The sequence below is a fragment of the Erinaceus europaeus genome, chromosome 5, assembly GCF_950295315.1.
Source record: "Erinaceus europaeus chromosome 5, mEriEur2.1, whole genome shotgun sequence".
NCBI lineage: Eukaryota > Metazoa > Chordata > Mammalia > Eulipotyphla > Erinaceidae > Erinaceus > Erinaceus europaeus.
The window spans coordinates 14792770-14808973 of NC_080166.1; the positions used below are offsets into that span (position 1 = coordinate 14792770).

A 16204-nucleotide genomic window follows, 5' to 3' on the forward strand; every position below is an offset into this window, starting at 1 on the left:
GAGAATCCTTCACTATCTTCTGTCTCTGAAGAGTCAGCATGCAAAACTTTATGGAAGAGGAAACTCTTTAAACTGTCTCTTCACTTATTTTCTTTTAAGTTTCTTTATTGGGGGATTAATGGCTTACAGTCAACAGTTAAATACAATAGTTCATACATTTCTCAGTTTTCCACATAACAATTCACTCCCCACTAGGTCCTCCTCTGCCATCAGGTTCCAGGACCATAACCCTCCCTCCCTCCCACCCACCCCAGAGTCTTTTACTTACTTTGGTGCAGGACACCAACTCCAGTCCAAGTTCTGCCTTGTGTATTCCCTTCTGTTCTTGTTTTTCAACTTTGGTCTATGAGTGAGATCATCCCAAATTCATCCATCTCTTTCTGACTTATCTCACTTAACATTATTCTTTCCACCACCATCCAAGATTAGGTGAATAAGGTGAATTCACCATTTTTAATATGTACACCATTTTAATATTTACACCATTGTGTATATATACCACATCTTACTCAGTCACTCATCTATTGTTGGACACCTGGGTTACTTCCAGGTTTTGGTTATTACAAATTGTGCTGCTATGAACATAGGTGTATACAAATCTTTTTGGATGGGTGTGTTTGGTTCCTTAGGATAAATACCCAGGAGAGGAATTGTAGGGTCATAGTAGGTAGGTCCATTTATAGCCTTCAGAAAGTTCTCCAGACTGCTCTCCACAGGGAATGGGTCAATTGACATTCCCACCAGCAGTGTAGGAGGGTTCCTTTGTCCCCACAACCTCTCCAGCATTTGTTGCTATCTTTTATGATGTATGACATTCTCACAGGAGTAAAGTGTTATCTCATTGTCTTTATTTGCATTTCTCTTTCAATCTATGACTTGGAGCATTTTTTCACATTTTTGTTGGCCTTTTGGATCTCTTCTATGGTAAATATTCTGTTCATATCCTCTTCCCATTTTTGGATGGGATCATTTGTTTTTGTTGTTGTTGCTGATTTTGTCTATACCTATTTTTTAATGGTGATCATCACACTTTGTCTACCCTGGTTTTCCTTAGTTGATATTAAATTCCCTTAAATAGGAACTGTTTTTATAAGGTAGGTAAGGTGAAGAGAAAATAATTTCCCCTACTATTTTAGATTCTTGGCTGGGAACAACCCCCCCCCCCCCATCAAAGCTTAATTTTAGCAGGAGAAAGAAAAGCAAAGGCTTAATAACAGGTATAGCCCTACATACATGAAAGATAGTTCATTAAACTGAGTGGCGAGAAATTTGAAAACTTTCAGAGCTACTGGAACCTGAAGAACTGAAACAGGGTTGGAAGCCTAGTGAGAGTCAGCCCCCAGGTACCTCCTGTATGGAAAATGTAAACAGATTCAGTCACAGCCATACACTGGGAGGAGCTAGGGCAAAACAGATCCACCACAAACCACATGGGATTGAAACTCGGCCAATCACTGCTCAACTAACTTTTCACTTGATTAGCATACACGTTATTAGACCAATCAGCACTCAGCTGAAGTCTAGCCTAATTTGCCTGGTGGGCTTCCAACTGGAGCTTCGTGGGTTTCCATCACTGATTTGAATAACTAACCAGAGTGTCAACTCTCTTGCCTTTTTTTTTTTTTTTAATGGATAGAAACCTTTCTATTCCAGGCAACTAGTAACATGACCAAAAGGTTTCTTCAATTTTGTGTCCTGGGCTGTAGTCCTAAGGACTTTTCAAATGAATGCTTACTTTTGCTTGTTCACTTGGGGAGTGAGTTACTTCAAATTCAGAAGTAACTGCCATCTCAAAGACTACCTGTAGTTAAAGATAAAAGAAGATGGGGGGGGGGGGCAGAGTAAGTGGAGTCACTTATGAGAGGTGACCAGGGAAAATGCAGAAACAAAGTTAAGAGTTTTCTGCATATTTAAGTTCTTCCCCCTTTTTAAATTTTATTTATTATTGGATAGAAACAACAAGAAATTGAGATGGGAGGGGAAGATAGAGAGGGAAAGAGACAGAGAGACACCTGCAGTTCTACTTCACCATTCATGAAGCTTTCCCCTTACAGGTGGGGACCAGGGGCTTTGAACCCTGATCCTCATACACTGTAATGTGTGCGCTTACCCAGGTGTGGCACCACCTGGTCCCAATGTTTCCTTCTCATTGACAGAGATACAGCGACACTTCTTTTTGTATTACAAAGGGGAAAAGCTTTGAAAATAAGCCATTTCCCTTATACTATCAAAAGCATAAATGTCTCTTGCAAAATGATAACTTCCATTCAGTTTAAAATCCATTCCTAGTTAAGATTTTACTTTTGTCAAAGAGTCATATTTTGGGATTACATAATTTGCACCCTTCACAGAATAACTCATTTGCCCTTGAGCCTAGTGCCCTAGGAGGGAAATACTGGTATAAATCAACAGACATTATGGGCCTAGACCTCAAATAAATCCCTTTCTCCATTGTTACAGGTCATCTCTATCAGGAACAACAAAAAAGACCCCTTTGTGGGCCTCCCATAGGACCTTGCCCTCAACCTGGGTGAACAAAGATAGAGAATGTCCCATCTTCCTATGGGAAGATGGACAATATACTCTATGCTACACCTGAGGAAGATGGGTCAATATTGGGGCAGCTTGGAATGTTCCTACTCATGACCACAGAATGTGAGCTCAGATCTACAGGGATGCAGAGGTCACATAGGCTCCTAAGCTAAATATGGGCCCCAGATCAAATCAAATTAATGGGGTTTACAGTCAACAATATTTATAACCCCCCATATTAGGGAGCTACTCTCTTCCCTGGTCCAGCTTTCTCTCCCTTTTCCAGCCATGACATCACCTCCCCAGAAAATAACTTTGTCCACCTGCATATCAGATTTCAGGCTCAGAGAAAAAAAAAAACTAGTATAGCTACAGGCCCTTTGAAATATAACTAAAATATGCCTACTAGCTATCTACAAAATGGAGAAACACACCCCCCCCCCCAGCACTTCACCTGCACTATTCCAGACTTTAGGTCCATGACTGTTCAACAATTTGTTTGGCTTTGTATGTTAACTCTCTTTTCAGCCACAAGGTTCCAGATGCTAGCATGATGCTGACCAGACTTCCCTGAAGGCGACCCCACCAATGTGTCCTGGAGCTCCACTTCCCCAGGGCCCCACCCTACTAGGGAAAGAGAGAGTCAGGCTGGGAGCATGGATCCACCAGTCAACGCTCATGTTCAGAAGCAATTACAGAAGCCAGACCTTCCACCTTCTGCATCCCACAATGACCTTGGGTTCATATTCCTGAAGGGATAAAGAATAGGAAAGCTATCAGGGGAGGGGATGGGATATGGAGATCTGGTGGTGGGAATTGTGTGGAGTTGTACCCCTCTTATCCTATGGTTTTGTTAATGTCTCCTTTTTTAAATAAAAAAAATTTTAATTTAAAAAGTTAAAAAATAAAATCAACAGTAACAGCCTCATAGCCACTGAGATTTTTTTTTAAGTAGATCAACTAAAATATACACATTTCTTAATAATCCATACTTTGAGAAGACAGCTCTGCCTGAAGGGTAGATGGAAATTTTTTGTCATCTACGAAAGTTCAAGGAGATGTCTGGGCAGGGAAGCCCCATATAGAAGGAAGTGTCGACCATTTCATTATGTTTGTTCTTGTAGCTAAATAAAGTGATTGTCCTAGATATGCTCAAATTTACCATCTGGCTCCCATTCCATATCCTCTTGGTTTCAAAACTCACTAGATCCAGGACTGCCTAATAGTGCTGTTCTGATTAGCAAGAGATGGAGAACAGATGGTAGAATTCTGTGGTGAAAAAGCATTGGTTGGGGGACAGTGAACCACTTAAAGTGAGTACTCCTTTAGCATTGAGGCTGATGAGTTGTTGGGTGGGTGGGAAATCTGATTCATGTGGAAACAAATTCTCACTCAAAAGTCATTGACTAACAGAGGGCAAATTTTTTGACAAACGTATGTATACATTACCCCCTGAGAAGCCCAACTGTATGCATTATTTGTAGTTAGTACTTATTAAGAGTTTATTTATCAAGGAATCAACTGATTTTTTTTTTTACTGCTTTAATTATTGACAAGATTGTAGGATAACTACAACTCCCACTACCAGAGTTCTGTATCCCACCTCCTTCATTGGTAACTTTCCTATTCTTTTTTTTTTTCCTTTCTCTCTACTTATTTTATTCTATTCTATTATTCTATTTTTATTCTATTCTATTATTCTATTTTTCTTTTTATTTATTTATAAAATAAAAATATTGACAAGACTATGGAATAAGAGGGGTACAATTCCACACCATTCCTACCACTAGAATTTTGTATCCCATCCCCTCCCTTGAAAGCTTTCCTGTTCTTTATGCCTCTGGGAGTATGGATCCAGGATCATTATGGGATGCAGAAGGTGGAAAGTCTGGCTTCTGTAATTGCTTCTCCACTGGACATGGGTGTTGGTAGGTGGATCCATAACCCCAGCCTGTTTCTGTCTTTCCCAAGTGGAACAAAGCTCTGATGGGGTGGGGTTCCAGGGTATATTGGTGAGGTCCAATATATCAGCCCGGGGAAGTCAGGTTAGCATCATGGTAACATTAGGAACCTGGTGGATGAAAATCATTAAAATATAAAGCAGAACAAATTGCTTAATAATCAGGAACCTAAAGGCAAGAATATAGCAGATGCAATTTGGGGTCTCCATTTTGGAAAAACTAGGACGTCTATTTTAGGTATATTCCAAGGGACACATGACTTTACTAACATGCATTTACACACTCATACACCCCTCAAGCAATTCCAGTGATTAATATTCCAACTCCTTCATTTGTTCTGAGAGGAAACTGAGATATCAAGCATCTTGCCCAAGGTTAGACAGCCAAGTGATCAAGTGGGATGGGCTCTCAAAACCAGCCTGACTGGAAAGTTATTACCTATTCAGTTGCCCTGGTTTCTGTGATCTTAAACTGCTGTTACTTTAACCAGTTCATATTTATTTTCTTTCTTCCTCCATTCCCATTGTTTTTCTCAATGTCAGTCTTCAATGCTTCCCTTGATATATGCCCTCAACGTCTCTATAATTGAGGGAGTTTGCAAGCAGTAACACAATATTGAATGCTAGATGTCATCACACCCATCCTTTCCATTTTCCTTCTTTCCTTGCTGTACAGAAGAGAATTGATCATTTTTCTAGCCTATCTCAGTTCTGCAGACATGCATGATTAACTTTGCCACTACCCTCAGGCCCTTGGGGACATTAATATTTGACTGGCTTCACTCACCCATTGGCAGCCCATGTTTTGAATTCTTTCCTGGTTCTTGGCTATATCAGACTGTAACTTGCCAAGTTGAATTTTCAGTTACTCTGTGGTTTTCTCCTCAATTTATTCCTCTTTCATTGCAGTAACTCTCAATTTAGCATCAGATTTCATTACGGTGACATTTTCACATTCTTCCAGGCTTTTAAGAAAGATGTTAAACCAGAGCCGGGTCTTCAAAGTGACCCCTTGGTTCCTATTTGCATGATCTTTTAAGAAGTCCATATGGGAATAACTTTAAGTGAACACAAACTGTGAAATCAGATTGCAGGGAACTTCTAAACTTGTTACCCAGGGTTAAGATAATTTCCCATGTGACAGTCAAATAAAAATGGCTTGGGGTAGCAGGAATAGAGCATGAAGAAAGAACTAGTAAGTATAGGAAGAGGAGAGAGGGAACAAATGATATTTTCTCAGTATCAAGAACTAGTCAAGGGTTGGGGAGATATAGTTGTTATGCAAAAAGACTTTGCTATCTGAGAAGCCATAATCCCAGGTTCAGTGCTAAGCACCATCATAAGCCAAAGCTGAGTAATGTTCTAGAGGTGGGGGGAGGGAGAGAGGAAGAAGGGAGGGAGGGAGGGGGAGAGAGAGAGACAGAGAGAGAGTGAGGCAGAGAAGGTATTGAATGCCATTTTATATCCACAAGATAAGTTTGTTCAGTGCCTAGTCATGGTGATGCACATCGTGTCTTGACAAAGCCCTCCTCTGGCATCAGGTCAGGGGCCACTAGAATATAACAGGTGTTTGAAATTTACCAGTGACACTTATCTTGGGAGTCGGGCCATAGCACAGCAGGTTAAGCACAGGTAATGCAAAGCTCATGGACTGGGGTAAGGATCCCTGTTCGAGCCCCCAGCTTTCCACCTGCAGGGAAGTCGCTTCACAGGCGGTGAAGCAGGTCTGCAGGTGTCTATCTTTCTCTCCCCCTCTCTGTCTTCCCCTCCTCTCTCCATTTCTCTCTGTCCTACCTAACAACAATGGCATCAATAACAACAACAATAATAACTACAATAATAACAAGGGCACCAAAAGGGAAAATAAATAAATAAAACAAATAAAGAACAAAAAAACAAACCAATGAAACTTATATAGGTTTACACACATAGTGTCTACACATACTGTTGATAATACCCTTGTCCTCATTTACAGTGAATATAAATCTCTTATCCTTAGAGGTTCAGTGTAGTTTGCATATTACCAGATGAGGATAAATGTCCTTTGTGTAACTCCTGGGAAGAGTCTAGAAGGGAATGACTGATCTGATGCACTTTGGAATGACGTACTGGTTGTCACTTTTGAGTTATTTCACAGTTTCTTCTCTCTTATTTCCTTTATTTTTCCTTATCCTCACCTGGGTTTCACTGCTCTGAGTCAAATTTTTCAGATATATCAAGAGAGATGGAGAAAAAGACAATACAACACTGAAGTTGCCTTTTTTTTTTTTTTAACCAGAGAGTGAGGGATTGGACCTGGCAGTTTGGAGCCTCAGGCATAGGAGTCTCTTTGCTTAACCATTATGCTATCTACCCTCACCTGGAAGCTTCCTCTAGTGCTGTGGGGGCTGGGCTTGGGGTCATGCATATGGCAGAGCAAGCTGAGCTATTTTTTCTAGCCCTCTTTTTAAAAAATTTTTTTAATTATTTTTTTTATTTAAGAAAGTATTAATTAACAAAACCATAGGGTAGGAGGGGTACAATTCCACACAATTCCCACCACCCATTCTCCATATCCCACCCCCTCCCCTGATAGCTTTCCCATTCTCTATCCCTCGGGAGCATGGATCCAGGGTCACTGTGGGTTGCAGACGTTAGAAGGTCTTCTAGCCCTCTTTCATCTCCTTTTGAATCCCTGTCATAAGCCTGTGCTACTTGCTGTTAGGACTATGTTTTTTTTTTTTTTTTTACGACCTGTTATGGGCTATGTGCATAATTAGCATATGGCTAACGTCATGACCTATAAGAAAGGACATGAACTCACAAAGGGTTGTGGGTATAAGATGACTTAAACAACCCCCTGGTAGAAATTTGCTCTTTTTCTCTGTGCTTTCTGCAGTTGTTGCCATTCCTGTCTGATCTTCTCCAGGGACTGCACAATGCCATTTCTCCCAAGACTTGAACATGTTGTACCTGAATGCTGGAGAACTAAGTTTAAGGATTCATGGGGCCTGCCACATATCTAGCTAGCCTTTTGGTCCCATTTCCTCACTGTGATATTTTTTATGTACCTGATAACCCCCAAACACCCCCCAGAAATTTTTAATCTTTTCAATAACTTGCAATCCCTCTTCACTGTTGTTTCTCCTCTCTCAATTTTTCTCTGTCCTATTAAATAAAGAAAAAATTTTTTAAAAGGGAGGAAGAAATGGCCTCCGGGAGTAGCAGACTCATCAATGCAGGCATCAAGCCCCAACAATAACCCTGGTGGCAAAGAAAAAGAAAAAAAAAGTATTCACTGTGTTTTTTGAGAAAGATTACAGCACCACTGTTGCATTTTATATAGTGCGGATAGAACTCAGGGCTTCATACACGTTACACATGCTCTCTGCCCTTGAGACCTCCTCCTGGAATACATCTTATTGAAAACATGTCTTTTGACCTCACATTAGAGTCTAATTACCTCTTCATTTCTTTCTTCATGTCTTATATGGCTTTCCATAGAAGTGGTTTGACTTCACACATGATCTTTTGTGCCCAGCTGATGCTAATTACACTTTTATCTCTGCCATTCCTATGACACTTCTTTTGTCAAGCTTCCCTATGATTGCCATCTTGCCAAAATCCAGTCATTACTTTTATCTTTTGTTCTCCTTGATCTTTCAGCTGACTACTCCTGCATTTTTTGAAAACAAAAAAGGAAAAAAAAAACAAACAAAAAGAGAAAAACATAGTATAACCATCGTCACTGTCGATAACACTGGATATAGTATTTGTCAGAGTTCAGTCCCTTGCCTGAGGGTTGATAGCTTGTGTGTGTTTCCTTCAACATTTTACTTAAAATTTCCAGTTATTTTTAGAGACTGGAGTTCTCTAGCATTCTCAGTTACCTTAGGAAAATCTTTTTAAGGAACCAGAAGCCGCCGCACACTGCCTAACTTCCTTAGGAAAAGTAGTTCTAAAGCTAGTCTGTCAAATGGCACCTTTGTGGCTAAAGCAAAGAGATGACAGGAACTTGGGAATAACAATTCCAGTTGGCATAGTGAAAAGCTGGCAGAGCTTTCTGCTCGAAGCCCTGATGCCTTTGGCAAGCTGCTAAATAACTTTGAACATCAATTCCTTCCTATGTCAAGTGGATCTAAAATAATTTTCAAGATGGTTGAGAGGTTTAGTGAGATAGTGCAATGTAGTCATCTTCTCTTCCTCTCCATTTCAGTTGTCGGAGAGTTCCTAAAATCATTTTATTTATGTTCATTTTTAAGTCCCATTTATAATTTATTTTAAAGTCCCATTATAAAAACGGTTGCTGAAAATGTAGCCTTATGTTCCTTTTCATTTTGAAGACAAAAAATCATGTCCTCTCGTATTTGCAGTGGATCTTTAGATGAGAGCCAGGTGTACCTAGATGCATGATTAAATTTTATAAATTTATAACAGACACTGGCTTAGGGAGCAAGTTAAAGTATATCCTCAGAGACAGAATTTAGACTTTCTTAGAAGAAACCCCAGCTGTAAGTGAAACCCCCATCTTCCACAGTCCAAGTATACAGCACACTTCACTCAGATGTAAACCCCAGTGGATGCTATGAGCTGTTTGAGAAGTGTCCTGAAAAATATAACTACCTGCAATGCCATAAATAATCTCTTCTATGTCCATTACAATGTGCAGAAAGATTGATACAGTTGGACTGATCTTATGTGACCACAATAAACAAAATTCAGAACTTTAAGAACAGAAACCAGACCCGTAAAAGATCGGAAATGACAAACTGTTGGAATGGGGTGAGTAGACAGATGTGTTGTTGATTTCAGTTGGATTAGGTGAAGTATTGAGAATATTTTTTACACTATCAATATAACTTGTATACATTTGATGTGTACACACACACACACACATATATATATATGGAAAGAGGGGGAGAGAGGGTGAGGGAGAGGAGAGGGAAAAGGACAGGGGGAGGGAAAAGGAAAGAGAGAGGGAAAAGGAAAGGGAGAGGGTGAGAGAGGGAGAGGTAAAGAAAGAGAGAGAGAGAGAGAATCTGAGAGAATGCATCATGGTGGTGCTACCCATGTCATATCAAACAGTATACACTCTTAAGTGAGAATGAATTGGGATTCAAGGTTGAGTTTTATCATGAGATCCTCTGGAATGACTACCTCACACCACCGATACACTGATTCTTGTTTGAATGATATAGGTTATTCACACAAAATGCCCCTGAAGTACAAGCCAGTGACTCCATTTGATGTGGAGCTGGTGAAATAGTAACCTGTGGTTATGTGATAAGAGATCGGCTGTGTTGGGTTTCAGAGACAATGAATGCTGTATTCCTCTGGGTGATTGTCAAGGTTAATTATACATGTAATTTTTTGCCAACTGGTTGACTTTAGAATTTAATCCAGAGCAAAGCAACTCCACAGTGATTAGCATTTATAGATTATTCTTCACAGACCTATGCTATTTTTAACATTTGGGTGAACAAAAGCGACCATTGTGTGTACATTAGTATCTATAAAATATTAGACATCATTTGAATGAACTCAACCAACAGCTAAAGCAATCTACCCTCAAAATCATGTGAAAGGAAGAAAGGTTCCAAATCCCTGTCTAGACAAAAGAGTCTTTATCAGATATCAAAGAAATTAAGTTATATCTACCATGAAAAATGAATGTTGGTGCTTCCAATTAACACATATCCTACCAGTGTTGTAAATAATGTATGGAGTCCTACATAAAGAGTTTCAGTCACAATTTTTCAGGGCTAAGAAAACGTCCATGGGGAAGAGGAGAGGATTTCCTACTTCCATCAGCCAGCAAATAAATAATGCACAGGCTTGATGAGCAGACAATGGCAGCAAGGGTAGCTGAGTTGTTCTGTGAATGATTTCATCTAGACTGTGGACACTATTATTGTTGTTGTTATTGATATCATTGGTGTTGGATAAGACAGAGATAAATTGAGAGAGGAGGTGAAGATAGAGAGGGGGAGAGAAAGATAGACACCTGCAGACCTGTTTCACCGCTTGTGAATCGACCCCCCTGCAGGTGGGCATCTGGGGCTTGAACTGGGATCTTTACTCGGGTCATTGTGCTTCATGCCATGTGTGCTTAACCCCGTGCACTCTAAGAGTGGACACTAAGACTACAGAGAGGTACTCACTCTCCTTGGGAGGCCATGACTGAATGGATCAGGTTCTTGCAGACAAAAATCCTAACAGAAGCAATGCATGCTATTAAGTGCAGACAACTCGTGGTCTGAAAGGACACATTTCCCATAATTACACAAGTCACAACTAACCGTTATGTTTCAGTCATGTTGGTCAGTACTGTATAAACAAACCTCTTGTTTGTGATGAACATATTGAGGTTTATCTGAATATATGGACTGAGACATTTAGAATGTGAGCAGCATGATTGCCTGCAGAGGAGCAAAGATTAGGAAAAGGGAATTCTTGTTCCCCAAGTCTTTTCAGGTCAGCAAGAGAAGCCAATCGTGGCTGTAGACAGCTCTCCAGGAATAATGGGTGATTTATTTAAGTCATCTATAGAACACATGCTCTAAGCACATTACTATTATGCCTAAAGCCACAAGTGCAAATGTAATAGACCAAGTCCCTGCTCAGAGGCGGGGGTGGGGTGGGGTGGAGTAAGGCTGCCTTTTTCTCCCCCCCCTTTTATAGGTTTCTCTTCCCCCCCTTATTTCACCATCTTCTTCTTCAAGGATATTTCACTTGCTTTAATCTCAAGCAATGATAGAAGATTTTTATAATTAATAGTCTCATGTATTGTGTCAAACATAACCTGAAGTATATCCACAAGACAAAAACCTTCTGTGTGTGTGTGTGTGTGTGTGTGTGTGTGTGTGTGTGTGTGTGTTGGGGGGGGTGCACAAGCGATGGTACTCCTGCTTGAACACACATGTTACAATGCACAAGGACCCGGTTTTAAGCCCCTGGTCCCCACCTGTAGGGGAAAAGCTTGCAAGTGGCAAAGCACTGTTGCAGGTGTCTCTCTGTCTAATAAATATAATAAAAATAAAAAATCCTCTGTGAAGAGTTGCTAGGGCAAAAGGTATACACATATTAAATTCTTTTTATAAAAAATCATATTTATTGGGAGTCGGGCAGCAGTGCATGGGATTAAGCACACATGGCATGAAGCACAATGACCCGAGTAGAGATCCCGGTTCAAGCCCCAGATGCCCACCTGCAGGGGGGTCGATTCACAAGTGGTGAAACAGGTCTGCAGGTGTCTTATCTTTCTCTCCCCCTTTCTATCTTCACCTCCTCTCTCGATTTATCTCTGTCCTATCCAACATCAATGATATCAATAACAACAACAATAATAACCACAACAACAATAAAACAACAAGGGCAACAAAAGGGGGGGCAAAAAACGTCTCCAGGAGCAGTGGATTCATGGTGCAGGCAACAGCACCAAGCCCCAGCAATAACCCTGGAGACAAAAAAAAAATTATATTTATTTATTTATTTTTGGGTAGAGACAGAAAGAAATTGAGAAGGGAGGTGGAGAAGGAGAGAGAGAAAAAAAAGAGAAAGAGAGACCTGCAGCATTGATTCAAGGCTTGTGAAGCTGGCCCCCTGTAGGCAGGTACTAGGGCTTGAACCCTGGTCCTTGAGTCTTGCACAACCAGGTGCACCACCATCTGGCCCCCACGTATTAAATTCTAGTAGTGATCACTTTTATAGAGGTTGAATTAAAGCTATGTCACCAATAATAACAAATTATGAGCCTCTTTCTCAAGCCCTTTCCCACTTATTCTGTCACATAATTTTGAGATATGATAGGCTATTATAGATTTTGCTCACAAGTCTCTTATGTTGAGGCTAAGTACCAAACATTTACATTTCTTTTCTCTGAAGTGTTAAATCATGACCTTTACCCATATTTATAAAACCATTAGTTTCTAAATTAGGAAGATAATCCAGAGGTCTCAAATCTAATCCCTGACACCACCATATACCTGAGCTGAACCATGCTTTGATCTCTCTGTTTCTCATAAAATCAATAAACAACAATCTTTAAAAACTATTAGTGACTGCCTTATTAATGATGTATGCTAGTTGATAATATTTATAATAGTGTAGACCTATAACGAAAGATTTTAGCCTTTATATGAATTTGGTGAATTTTGTTTTATTGTTTCTTTTTATAATTCCCTGCCTGTTGATTTTGATATAATGCTCGACTAGGTCTACATGGTTAACCTGTTTGATGAGCAGCTAATTGGATCCTGGGAGTTTCCTGAGGACTCAGCATCATAAAAGATCCACCATATATGTCCTGGTGATTTACATTTAATCTAGATTGGAAAACAAAAAATGTTTGCAAAATGCCGTACAAACCAGCATACTTTCTAGGTTAAATCTTCATGGCCAGAAAGACAGTCTATAGACTCAAGTGGAATTTATCTTCAAAAAAGTCAAAAAGTTGATCTTTGAAATAGTTCTGCACCGTAGGTGATAGAGTGACAGATGTATCACTCTGGTACATGCAGTGACAAGAATGGAACTCAGGACCTCATGTTTATGAGTCCAGCCCTCCCACTGCACCCTTTCCCAAACTGCTCTAACCCCATTTTCTCCTTGAAGTTCTGTGTGTATGTGCATGTGTGTGTGTGCACGTGTCCGTGTGCGTGTGTGTCTTTTGCCACCAGAGTTCTCATTGATGCTTGGTGTTTGCACAACAAGTCCACTGTTCCCAGTGGCCAATTTATTTTCTTCCATTTTTTTTTTACTTGATCTGACAGAGGAAAATTAAGAGGGGAGAAGGATATTTTTTTTAAAAAAAAGAGAGACAGAGATACCCAGGTATTTGTGCATGATGACATATGTGTCCAACTGGGTATACTATCACCCAGTCCTCTTATGGAAGATATTTACTTATTTGTTTTTATCATTTTATTGGGGGCTTATGGTTTAGAGTATAGTTGTTGACACACAGGGAAATTATTATTTATTTATTTTTAACCAGAGCACTGCTCAGCTCTGGCATATGGTGGCTCGGGGTATTGAACCTGGGCCGTCAGAGCCTCAGGCACAAGAGTCTCTTTGCATAACCATTATGCTATCTACCCCTGCCCAGCCAAGGAGTTTTGTCCTTCGTGTTCAAAGACTCTTATGGCTATAATTTATATCTGTCACTAAATAACCTGCATTTCTCTGAAAAACAAATTTGGTATGATTTCATTCATATATGCTGTTTTAAGAACATGTGAATGGGGCCAGGTGGTGGTGCAACTGGTTGAGTGCACATGTTACAATGTGCAAGGACCCAGGATTGAGCCCCCAGTCCCTACCTGCAGGGGAAAGCTTTGCAAGTGGTGAACTAGGGCTGGTAGGTGTCTCTTTGTCTCTCTCCCTCTCTGTCACCGCCTTCTCTCTCAATTTCTGGCTGTCTCTATACAATAAATAAAAATAATTGAAAAGATAAAAAATAAAAGAACATGAATTGGATAAGATAAACAAGTGAGTGGTCTGGGTGGTGGTGCAGTGGATAAAGAATTGGATTCTCAAGCATGAGCTCCCCAGTTCAATCCCTGGAAGGACATGTACCAGAGTGATGTCTGGCTCTTTCTCTCTCCTCCTATCTTTCTCATTAATAAATAAATAAATTTTAAAAAAGATTTAAAAACAAGGAAAGCTATAGCTAAGATCTTTGTGAAAATTATGGTGGTTTTGGAGGTGGGCTTGAGGCCACAGAACTGTGGTGGTCATGAAGTGTGGAACTATAGTCCTTCAATTTTATGAACCTGTAAAATATTAACATCACCAGCAAGATTATTTTTATTTTATTTTTTATTTATTTATTTATTTTTTTATTTTAGCTATCTTCCAAAAGACATCTTACTACACTAGTTTTTATCCTAACCTTTTATATGCAGGTGGACCCAATGATTGTCAGGGAGATAATGTCATGCCTGGATAAGTATCCAGAGAGCTGAATCAGGGAAGCTTTTACCTCCCGAATATGGGAAAGCTGTGTATATATTGTTGATGTAGACCCCATCAATTTGTCCTGGTGCACATTCACCTTAGGAGCCTGTGAGACCATTGCAACCCTTTAGGTCTGAGCTCACATCCTGTGGTCATCAGTAGGAACGTTCCAAGACGCCCCATATCAGGACCTATCTTCCGCAGGTGTGTAGCATAGAGTATGTTGTCCAACTCCCTTCAGAGAATGGAACATGCTCTACAACTGTTGATCCTCATTGAGGGCAAGGTCCTATGTGGGTTCACCACGGTGTCTATTGTGTTGTTCCTTATGGAGATGACCAGTGACAGGTGCCATGATATAGGGCATATGAACACGTGTCCATAAATGAGGGCAAAACATATCCGTGAAGTAAAATTGCACAATAGTCTGCAGTGAGTCATTTAATGAAGCTAGCAAGTAGAAAGTCCTAAAAAGACAACATAAAGAGCCTAATGAAAGTTGCTATTTAGACCGAGATACCCACCTCACCTCCTTCCATCTACACTTCCCTCAGTCACTCCAAAGCTAACCTTATTAAAAAGCAAGGAGTGCAAAAGCTGAATACGGGCAAGAGACTGGCAAACATGAGTGATGACTCTTTAGTTTCTGTCGGGCCACCCCATCAGCTGGGGCCCTAGCTGTGGAGGCCTGAGATTCCCATACAGACTAGATGGGCCGAGACCTCAAATAAATAATTTTTTAAATAAACAGTTTAAAAAATATAAAGAGAGAGAGAGAGAGAGAAAGAGAGAATGAGGTTGGATGAGGAAGAGGGAAACTTCCTTGGTGTGAGGTATGTGGGTCTACAGTGTCACAGAAGAAGCATGCACAGTCAGCTTTCGGGCTCCACTCTGCTCCTAGGAACATACTCAAGGCTTGGACACTTGCAGAAATGTGAACCTCAATATCAACCACGAGGCCTTCCCTTCGATCTCCCCCTTGCCTTCCCAATGTCACACTGTCTCTACCCAGTAATAAGGAATTTTAACAAATAGAGTTAGACAAGGGTAGATAGCATCATGACTATATAAACAGACTCTCATGCTTGAGGTTACAGACTTCCAGGTTCAATCCCCAGCACCACCACAAAGCACAGCTGAGTCGCGCTCTAGTAAAAAAATAATAATAATAAGTAAAAAGAAAGAAAAAGAAAAAGACCCAAATAGATCTATGAACATATTGAAATGTCTCTTGTCACCTGCCAGTGAGGCAGGAGACAAACCTGGACGGCACAGAGCTGGTGAAGCTTCGAGAAAGAAAAGGCAGGCAAAGGAACCAACCAGGTGTGCAGGAACCAACAAGGACATAGGATGAGGCCTAGTGGTTGCTAATGAAGTTCCCATTTTGGGACACAGAAAAGGGAGAGGTAGATGATGCCGGTGGTGTGGGGGCAGAAGATGCAGATTAGGGAGAAGGAGATGATGCAGACAGTAAGAAGGCTAAAGATGCAGCAGAAGAGAAGGAGATGATGGAGTGGTGGGGTGGCAGAAGAAGCAGAAGAGGGAGAAGGAGATGATGGAGATGGCAGAGAGTGAGAAGATGCAGTGGAGGGAGAAGAAGAAGGTGATGGAGATGGCAGGGATGGAGAAGACGCAGAAGAGGGAGAACTGCATCATCTCACTCTCCGCCATCTCCATCGTCTCTGTCTCCCTCTTCTGCATCCTCTCACTCCCCGCCATCTCCATCATCTCCCTCTCCCTCCTCTGCATCTTCTCACACTCCGCCATCTTCATCAT

At 40.7% G+C, this 16204-nt stretch overlaps 1 long non-coding RNA gene across 1 annotated transcript in view; it reads left to right on the forward strand.

Annotated features, from left to right (window-relative positions):
- The first annotated feature begins 3361 nt into the window (after positions 1-3361).
- LOC132538590 (uncharacterized) overlaps positions 3362-16204 on the forward strand; it is a 313644-nt gene continuing 300801 nt past the window's right edge. The window contains exon 1 of the long non-coding RNA XR_009549930.1: positions 3362-3428. This is a non-coding gene — a long non-coding RNA (uncharacterized LOC132538590). The remainder of the gene's footprint in view (positions 3429-16204) is intronic.